Consider the following 9,416-nt stretch of genomic DNA (forward strand, 5'->3'; position numbering starts at 1 on the left):
AGGTCCCAAGCCCGAGAAATGAATTTTAGGAAGAAATTATTTTCTGAAATTTGATATGAAAATTTGAAATGAAAAGGAGTTAGAAAATATAGGTATCGGGCTCGTATTTTTGGTTCCGACACCCGGTACAAGTCTTAAATATGTGTTAAGCACTATCTGTAAAGTTTGGCTAAAAACGGACGTCATATGACGTGTTTCGAACTTAAAATGGAGAATTTGAGTTATGAAAGTTGAAGAAAGAAAATCATGTGTTTGAGGCTTGATCCTATGTATATGATGTTATTTTGGCGATTTGATCGCACGAGTAAGTCCGTAAGATGTTTTTAAGGTTGTGTGCATGTTTGGTTTGGAGCCCCGAGGGCTCGGGTGAGTTTTGAATGGGGCCCGGGAGGTCTTGGACTTAAGAAAATGCAGGTTCAGGTGTTGCAGACACCAGCGCGGCCGCGGTCATTTCTGCGCGGTCCGCGCTGGAGCCGCGCGGCCGCGATGCATTTTTGTGCGGTCCGCGTGGCTGAGTCTGAGGGCTAGGGTTTCAGGTTAACCAGCGCGGCCGCGCACCAAAACAGTGCGGTCCGCGCTGGAAGGGTTCAGAGAAGCCCCAATTTTTCTCCCACTCGGCGCGGCCGCAACACATTTTTGTGCGGTCCGCGCCAGGTCCTTACGATGGTATACAAGTTCGAAAAATCTCAGTCATTTTTCACTTTTCAAAAACCTAAAACCTAAGAGGCGATTTTCCCAACAACTTTTCTTTCCCAAAACGATTGGTAAGTGATTTCTAACTTAATTTCTTTATTCCTTAACACCTTTTAACATAATTTCAACTTCAAATCAAATATTTTCATGGGGAAAATTGGGTGTTTTGGGTAGAACCTAGGTTTTCTACAAATTGAGAAGTTGGACCTCAATTTGGGGTCCGATTTAAAAACAAATCATATATTTGGATTCCTAGGGGAATGAGTAACCGGGTTTTGGTCCGAACCTCGAGTTTCGACCACGTGGGTCCGGGGGTATTTTTGACCTTTTTGGGAAAAACCTTGAAAAAATCTAATTTCATGCATTGGGGATGATTCATTTAGTAATTATTAATGTGATTAAGTAACTTATGACTTGATTCGAGCGGATTGGTGGCGGAATCAAGAGGTAAAGCTATACTAGAAGCGTGAGTTGAGTTTGGAGCATTCGAGGTAAGTGTTTATTCTAACTTTGGCTTGAAGGAATATGATTAGGATGATATTTGCTACTTGCTAATGTGGAGTACGATGTATAGGCATGATGACGGTTATCTATGCACCAGAGTCTAGCATGACCGTGAGTCTTGATTTCTTTTAATTCTAATAATGTGACACAAACTCCTTGTTTATTTGATGAGTTTCATATAATGTGAACGGTTGAGGTAAAATTGTGATTGGTGTACTTTTGGAGGGTTAGCTCGAACATGAATGTGTTAGTTGAGGAAGAATGGATTTAAAAAGGAGAATGTGTTGTGAATACTCCCTTGCCGGGATGTGTAGACTGATATATATATTCTCCCTTGTCGGGATATTTTGGGCTGTTAGCTGTACCCTTGCCAGGTTAAAGGTATTGAGTTGTTATTCTCCCCTGAAGGGGTCTACTATATGAAGTCAGATATTATGAACTATATTATGGGATCGTGTGGCACGCCGTCCACTTATATATGATATTATGGGATCGTGTGGCACGCCGTCCACTTATATATGATATTATGGGATCGTGTGGCACGCCGTCCACTTATATATAATATTATGGGATCGTGTGGCACGCCGTCCACTTATATATGATATTATGGGATCGTGTGGCACGCCGTCCACTTATATATGATATTATGGGATCGTGTGGCATGTATATATATATATATATATATATATATCATGGGAACCGGAGTCTCTTCTGCTTATTTCCGATATTTCATTTTTACCTGTTACTCCCCGATAGCATGTCCCCTCCTAGCTTTACTTTGTATTATCTTGTTATTGTTTTTTTTCTTGCACTTGTATATATATTTGTGTACAGGTTAATTGTGGTAGGTCCTGTTTAGCCTCATCACTACTTCGCCGGGGTTAGGCCAGGCACTTACCAGCATATGGGGTCGGTTGTGCTGATGCTACACTCTGTGCATTTTTGTGCACAGATCAGGGAGCATCTTACGGACCACAACAGTAGGATTTCTGGGAGCTATCTTCAGTCCAGGGACTCTCGAGGTAGCCTAGGTGGCGTTCGCAGGCCGAAGTCCCTTTCCATATTTTTCGTTTGTTCATCTTGTATCAGATAAACATGATGTATTTCCTTTCAGATATTGTTTGTAGTATTCTGTAGTAGTCCGTGAGCTAGTGACACCAGACCTTGGGTAGTGATGTGTATTAAACTTCCGCACTTTTGGTTTTCAGTTGCTTTAGATTTAAAGTCTTCCGCTTAAATTTTGTCTCGTTTATTATATTGTTTGAAAAAAAGTAGGAAAGACGTTTTAAATATTTGGCTTGCCTAGCTCCGATAGTAGGCGCCATCACGACACCCGATGGTGGGAAATCCGGGTCGTGACAAATTCCGTACAATCACACGTCACATTTATTCTTCTTATTGAGGCAAAACATTGCTTACATATCTTTCCTTACTTATTAAAAACCCAATATTCTATAAATTGGTTTACCATCGTTTAAACTTTTAATCGTATATCTTGCCTTGCTTATTAAAATTCCTTATTCTATAAATTGGTTCTCTATAGTTTACAGTTTAGACTTATGACCGTACGGAAAAAGTTTGATTTGTGGTCATATACTACAAGTCCCAATTTACTACCACCAAAGTTTTAATAAAATAAAATAAGGAAAAGAAATAATTGAAGAAATAAACACAAAGAAACACAAATGTTCATCTCATACCACACACCTTAGTGATCACCTAGTATTCGTACTCGCGCATTGCACGGAGAATAATAAATATAATCTTTCATAAGAAAATATATCTTAGAAAAGACGGTAGATACAAAAAGCATGCAAATGCTATTATTTTTTGGAACATATTAATGTAACAAATATTTGTATAATAAAGTAGCAAGAAAACACTATAAAAAACATACAGTTATTTCCTGAAGTCATGTATACCAGATAATTGCGAAACAAAGGTTTCTAATGCCTTGAAAATTCAGAAATACGACAAAGCCATAGTATTTCAAGATAGAAAAATCAGACTTCATAACATACAGTTAGGGGAAAACAATTACTCCTACTTGTACAACCTTGAAATCCACAATGTACCCACTCTATTACAACAACTTTACTAAGGTGTTTGGGGACACGACAATGTATACACTCGTAAATACTATGATTTTTAGCTTGATATTACATGCAGAGACGCTCATATCCAGGCTGCATGTCAAAACACAGGAAATAAGAAAGAATTAAATATAAGAAATTGACGAATTCTTAAGATGTAGAGGATGTTGCCTTAAAACATCTTCTTTCACCTTTCATTCAAATTGCAAAATACATAATCTTGTTCCAAATAGAACTTATTGAAGCATGACTTATTTCATTGTATTCTTATTATGCTCTTTATTCATGTAGTATTTTTGTCGATCCATTGTTTCAAGAATTATAGGTTGTTCACTTAGTAGCTAGTACATAACTTAATCAAACATAGTTTTCTAGCATAAAATTCTTCAAACTTACTGGAAAGTTAGTTTTTCAAATTGCAGATTCTCAAACTTCGATGGTATGTTCTCATGGAAGTGGGAGAATGAAAGCCTTGACATAATGATATTTTTTAAGTTAAGACGCGCAAAATTGTAAAAACATAAGGACAGAAATTCAGAAATGTGTTTAAAAGAATATCTTGATGAAGATGTATAATACAAGTTATACAAATTTATGAGAAGTAACAATGAGATATTGATTTGTTCATGTTATTTATTACATAATAAAACCATTAATACGATAGTAAAAGAATTTCTTACCAGGAACAATTGAATTCTTTTTTATATCCAAAGGAAACTTGAGTTATTGTTGTCCTAGGAGGCAGTCCTTCAGAAAATGACAATATAAAATGGGATGTATTAGTACTGAACTTAAATTTAAAGAAGGAATAGTTTTTCGTAATATAGACTTTTATTGTTAAATACCTGAATCGGTAGAGATGTCAACATGTATGCCGCAAAGAAGTGAAAACTAAAGTGCTAATGCGGTGTTGATAGGAAGCGAGATGAGGTTAGTTTGATCGAGCAATAGGCAAAGACAACTTGATTTCTGGCTCTAGCCTTGCCTTAGGTACTGCTCCATCGGCAAGGGCGATGCGACTTGCAAGAATAGTCCACGGGGAGCAAATTGTAATAGGAGCATGATGACACATTGGGGCGTAAGTTGAGCTTTCCAAACTCTATGAAAGAGTGGTAGGCAGAAGAACAAAAGGAAAGAAAAATTAAGAACGGTTGTAGATGTAGGATTAGCAGCCAGGGAATGAAAAGCCATATTGTTGTGAACCTTTTAGTATTTTTTTCTTTACTGATTTAACACATGGTTAACTTAGTTATTTACTGCTAAGATGAATTATGAATATTCTTACTTTATGGACTTTTTGTCACGACCCAAATCCCGACCCTGGTCGTGATGGCGCCTCTCGTGAAGACAAGGCCAGCCAGTCTAACCCAACTCGTCCTTTAAAATAGTAATTTAACACAAATATAATATAAACATGGTTTAATAGTATCAAATAGCAGAAAGTATGAATAAGAAATGCGGAAATCCAGCCCGACACAGCCCTAACCGGGGTGTCACAAGTCACGAGCATCTACTAGAGTATAAATACAACTGAAAGCCTAGAGTGTACAAATACAGACTAATGAAATGAGGAGAGAGAAAATCAGTGCTACGAACGCCGGCAGCTACCTTGTTAAACCCTGATGACTCTGCCTCTGATCAGCCAAAACATACCTGAATCTGCACACAAGGTGCAGGGAATAATGTGAGTACTCCGACTCAGTGAGTAATAATAATAAATAAATACTGAAGTCAAGAAATCACGCAAAAACACAAGGCATTCCATACTGAAGCAGTAAAATCACTTTAAACAGTAAACAGTGAGAAATCAAGTGAAAATCCTTTTTTGTCCAACAAGTAAAGCAAGTAGTTTACAAGTGAGTAACAAAATGATGGAAATGTAAATAACCCCTCAGGCAAAACATGTACAACAAACCTCCCCTCGGACATAATATTAACAGAACCAGCCTCTCGGGCTCAATATCAGAACAGTGCCAGCCCCTCGGGCTCAATATCAGAATTGTAACAGCCTATCAGGCTCAATATCAGATCAGTAACAGCGCATCGGGCTTAATATCAGAACAGTAACAGCCCCTCTGGCTCAATATCAGAATAGTATCAGCCCCTCGGGCTACCTCACAATCACTCATATCAGCCCCTCAGGCATAGTATCAATCACTCGGAACAATTGGTACCCGCGTTCACTGTGGGTGTGCAGACTCTGGAGGGGCCCCTTACGGCCCAAGCGCTATATCAAGCCACCTCGTGGCATCATCACTCAGCATATCCTCACATCATTCAAGCCACCGCGTGGCATATAAAGTATCTTAGGCCCTCGGCCTCATATCACTCGGCCTCACATCACTCAAGCCACTGCGTGGCATAAATAGTATCTTAGGCCCTCGGCCTCATATCACTCAACATATCCTCACATATGGCCATCGGCCTCACTCAGTCCGAAAATCATCATAAGCCCCTCGGCATTTGTAAAACAGTAGCTCTCAGCCCAAAATAACATTTAGAAATATCATTTGAGTTTTTAAAAAACTGAGGAGCGGCTGAGTTTGTAAATCAGTAGATATCAACAGGACTGAGTTTAAATATAAGTCAAAACAATGAGGAAATAGTGATAAAAATTTTCGAAGGATTCAAATAATTGGCACGATGCCCAAATATGGCAATCAACCCAAATCATGATGATAACAAATAAGTTTCAATCAAATATGCAGTAAAATCATCAAACGGGATGGACCAAGTCACAATCCCTGGTAGTAAAAGACCTCGCGCTCATCATCCAGTGCGTGTCTCACCTTAATATAGCACTACGATATGCAAATCCGGGGTTTCAAACCCTCAGGACATCATTTACAATCATTACTCACCTCGAACCGGCTAATCCTCTAGCCCGTGATGCCTTTGTCTCTCAAATCGACCTCCGAATGCCTCGAATCTAGCCACAATATTTCGATTCAGTTAATAAAAATTATAGGAATTAATTCCATATGAAATTCTACATTTTCCATTAAGAATCCGAAATTGCACTCAAAATTCGCCTGTGGGGTCCACATATTGGAACTCGACAAAAGTTACAAAATATGAAACCTCATCCAACCACGAGTCCAACCATACAAATTTTCCAAAATCTGACAACAATTCGGCCTCCAAACCATCAAATCTTATTTTCAAATCCCTAGGCCCAAATTCCCGATTTACACCTCAAAACATGTAATCTAGCCGGAATATTCAATGATAATTCAATAATATTGACTAACAATGATTATAAGGGACTTAGCTCAAGAATTCCCGTGATATTTCGCTCAAAATCACCCAAACCCGAGCTTGGAAGTCAAATAAAATGAGAAAACTCGGACTGTTGGACTTAAAACTATCCAGAATTTCGAGGGTACTGTTCATACGTTTTTACTATTCATGTGTACTGTTCACGTGTACTATACACGGGTATTATTCACGCAGGTGCGGTCACTGTTCACACGTGCGAAAAATGCAGAAACTGCCTAGAAAATTTGCAGCAGCTTTTCTTTTCACTAAAAAGGCTCTAAGTCCATCATACGAACTCGGAATTCGATGATTCTTGTTCCTATGAGACCCAAATAATAATACGAACATAGCCCTTCAGTCGAAACTCAATTCGGAGCTCATTTTCTCAGTTCAATACCCATTTCGCTCGTTAAACAATTAACTTATATTTCGTGTCAAAAACCCAATCGCGTGTCACGACCCAATCCCCGAACCCGGTCGTGATGGCGCCTTTCGCGGAGACAAGGCCAGCCAGACCAAAATGGAACACCTCTTTTAAATAGTTAATCATCATAAATTGCAGAATTTAACGATAATAACAGCATGAACCATCCCGACACAGCCCAAACCGGGGTGTCACAAGTCATGAGCTACTACAGAATCTGCTATAGGTCTACAAAGTACGGAATCCGATACAACAGTCTGAAGAAAACATAAATGATAGAGGATAAGAGAGACAAGGGGCTGCGGACGTCAACAGCTACCTCGTAACTCCAAATGACTTCCTAGCCTAGAAGGAATCAGCGCACAGGTGCAGACTCTGCTATACCTGAATCTGCACACTTGGTGCAGGGAGTAATGTGAGTACTCCAACTCAGTGAGTAATAATTACAAATAATGGCTGAAAGTATGAAAACACGTAAAGGCACAAAGCAATTCCATATCAAGCAGTAAAATCATTTAAAGCAGTAAATCAGTGAAGAAATCAAATGATATTCCTTTTTAAAACAAGTAAAACAAGTAATTTAATAGGAAATTAACAAGTAGAAATCCGCCCCCCGGGCACAGTATCAATCGCTCAGCATAGTATCAGCCCCTCGGGCTCACTCTCAGTACAGTATTAGCCCCTCGGGCTACCTCACAATCACTCAGCATAGTGGTCAGCCATTGTTACCCGACCAAATTGCATCATACAGTGTCATTGTTACCACTGTTTCAAATCACATGGGTACACGCGCTCACTGTGGGTGTGAAGACTCCGGAGGGTCCCCTTACGGCCCAAATGCTATATCAAGCCACCACGTGGCATCATCACTTAGCATACCCTCACATCACTCAAGCCACCGCATGGCATAAATAGTATCTCAGACCCTCGGCCTCATATCACTCAGCATAACCTCACATATGGCCCTCGACCTCACTCAGTCCAGAAATCATCATAAGCCCCTTGAGCATTAGTAAAACAGTAGTTCTCAGCCCAAAACATGATGTAGAAATATCATTTAAGTTTCAAATCTGAGTAAAAGTGGTTGAGTTTGTAAAACAGTAGATATCAACAAGACTGAGTTCAAATAATAAGTCAAGGAGTAAGGAAACAGTGATAAAAATCTCCGAAGGGTTCAAACAGTTGGCACGAAGCCCAAATATGGCAATCAGCCCAAATCATGATGATAACAAATGAATTTCAGTCAAATATTCAGTAAAGTCATCAATCGGGATGGACCAAGACACAATCCCCAGTAGTGAAAGACCCCACGCTCATCATCCAGCGCGTATCTTGCCTCAATATAGCACTACGATGTGCAATCCAGGGTTTCAAACCCTCAGGACATTATTTACAACCATTACTCACCTCAAACTGGCTAATTCTCTAGCTCGCGACGCCCTTTGCCCCTCGAATTGGCCTCCACGCACGTCGAATCTATCCAAAATCAGAACGAATACGTCACAATATGCTAAGGGAACAAAGCCCAAGCAAAAACAATCAAAAAAATATCAAAAATCCTGAAATTAGCAAAACCCGAGCCCCGGGCCCACGTCTCGGAATCGGGTAAAATTTACATTTTCAGAATCCTCATACTCTCACGAGTCTAACCATACCAAAATTATCCAATTCCGATACTATTTGGTCCTTCAAATCATTATTTTACATTTTTGAAAGGTTTCACAATTTTCTTCACAAATTCCATCTCAAATCACGAATTAAATGATGAATTCAGTGATAGATTCATGTATTCTAGCCAAATCTGAGTTAAAATCACTTACCCCGATGAATTTCTTGAAAATCCTTCGAAAAATTGCCAAAATCCGAGCTCTCTAGGTCAAAATATTAAATAAAACCCAAAACCTCGTATTTATAGGTATCCCTCAGGTTTTCAGCTACCGCGGGCCACACCAAAATGACCGCGGTCCGCGCAAGCCAGTGCGGTCCGCGCAAAGGCAGTCGCGGCCGCACAGGCCTCCCTCTACAGTGACAAACTTTAGTATTTTGGCCATAACTTTTGATACAGATGTCCAAATTGCAATAACTTTTGATACAGACACGAAGGGCTACAACTTTAGTTTTTGAATCACCTCAAAATTTCTTGAATATCAAAAGATATGAGCTTCCGAAGTAGGACTAGTGGGAGGGTTCTTCACCACGGTCGCGCCCACTTTTGTGTGGTCCGCGCGACGCCTACCACGGCCGCGCCCGTTTTTGTGTGGTCCGCACAGCACTCACCGCGGGCGCACTCATTTTTGTGCGGACCGCGTGAGTGAGTTCGAGGGCCTGCAACCCCTGTAGACCTGCTACAACTATGATTTTTGCACTAAAACATTCCGGAACCTACCCGGAACTCCCAGAACTTCAAACCAATTGTACCAACACATCTCATGACATCGTTCAAA

Source organism: Nicotiana tabacum, chromosome 16 (assembly GCF_000715075.1).
Source record: "Nicotiana tabacum cultivar K326 chromosome 16, ASM71507v2, whole genome shotgun sequence".
NCBI classification, from domain to species: Eukaryota; Viridiplantae; Streptophyta; class Magnoliopsida; order Solanales; family Solanaceae; genus Nicotiana; species Nicotiana tabacum.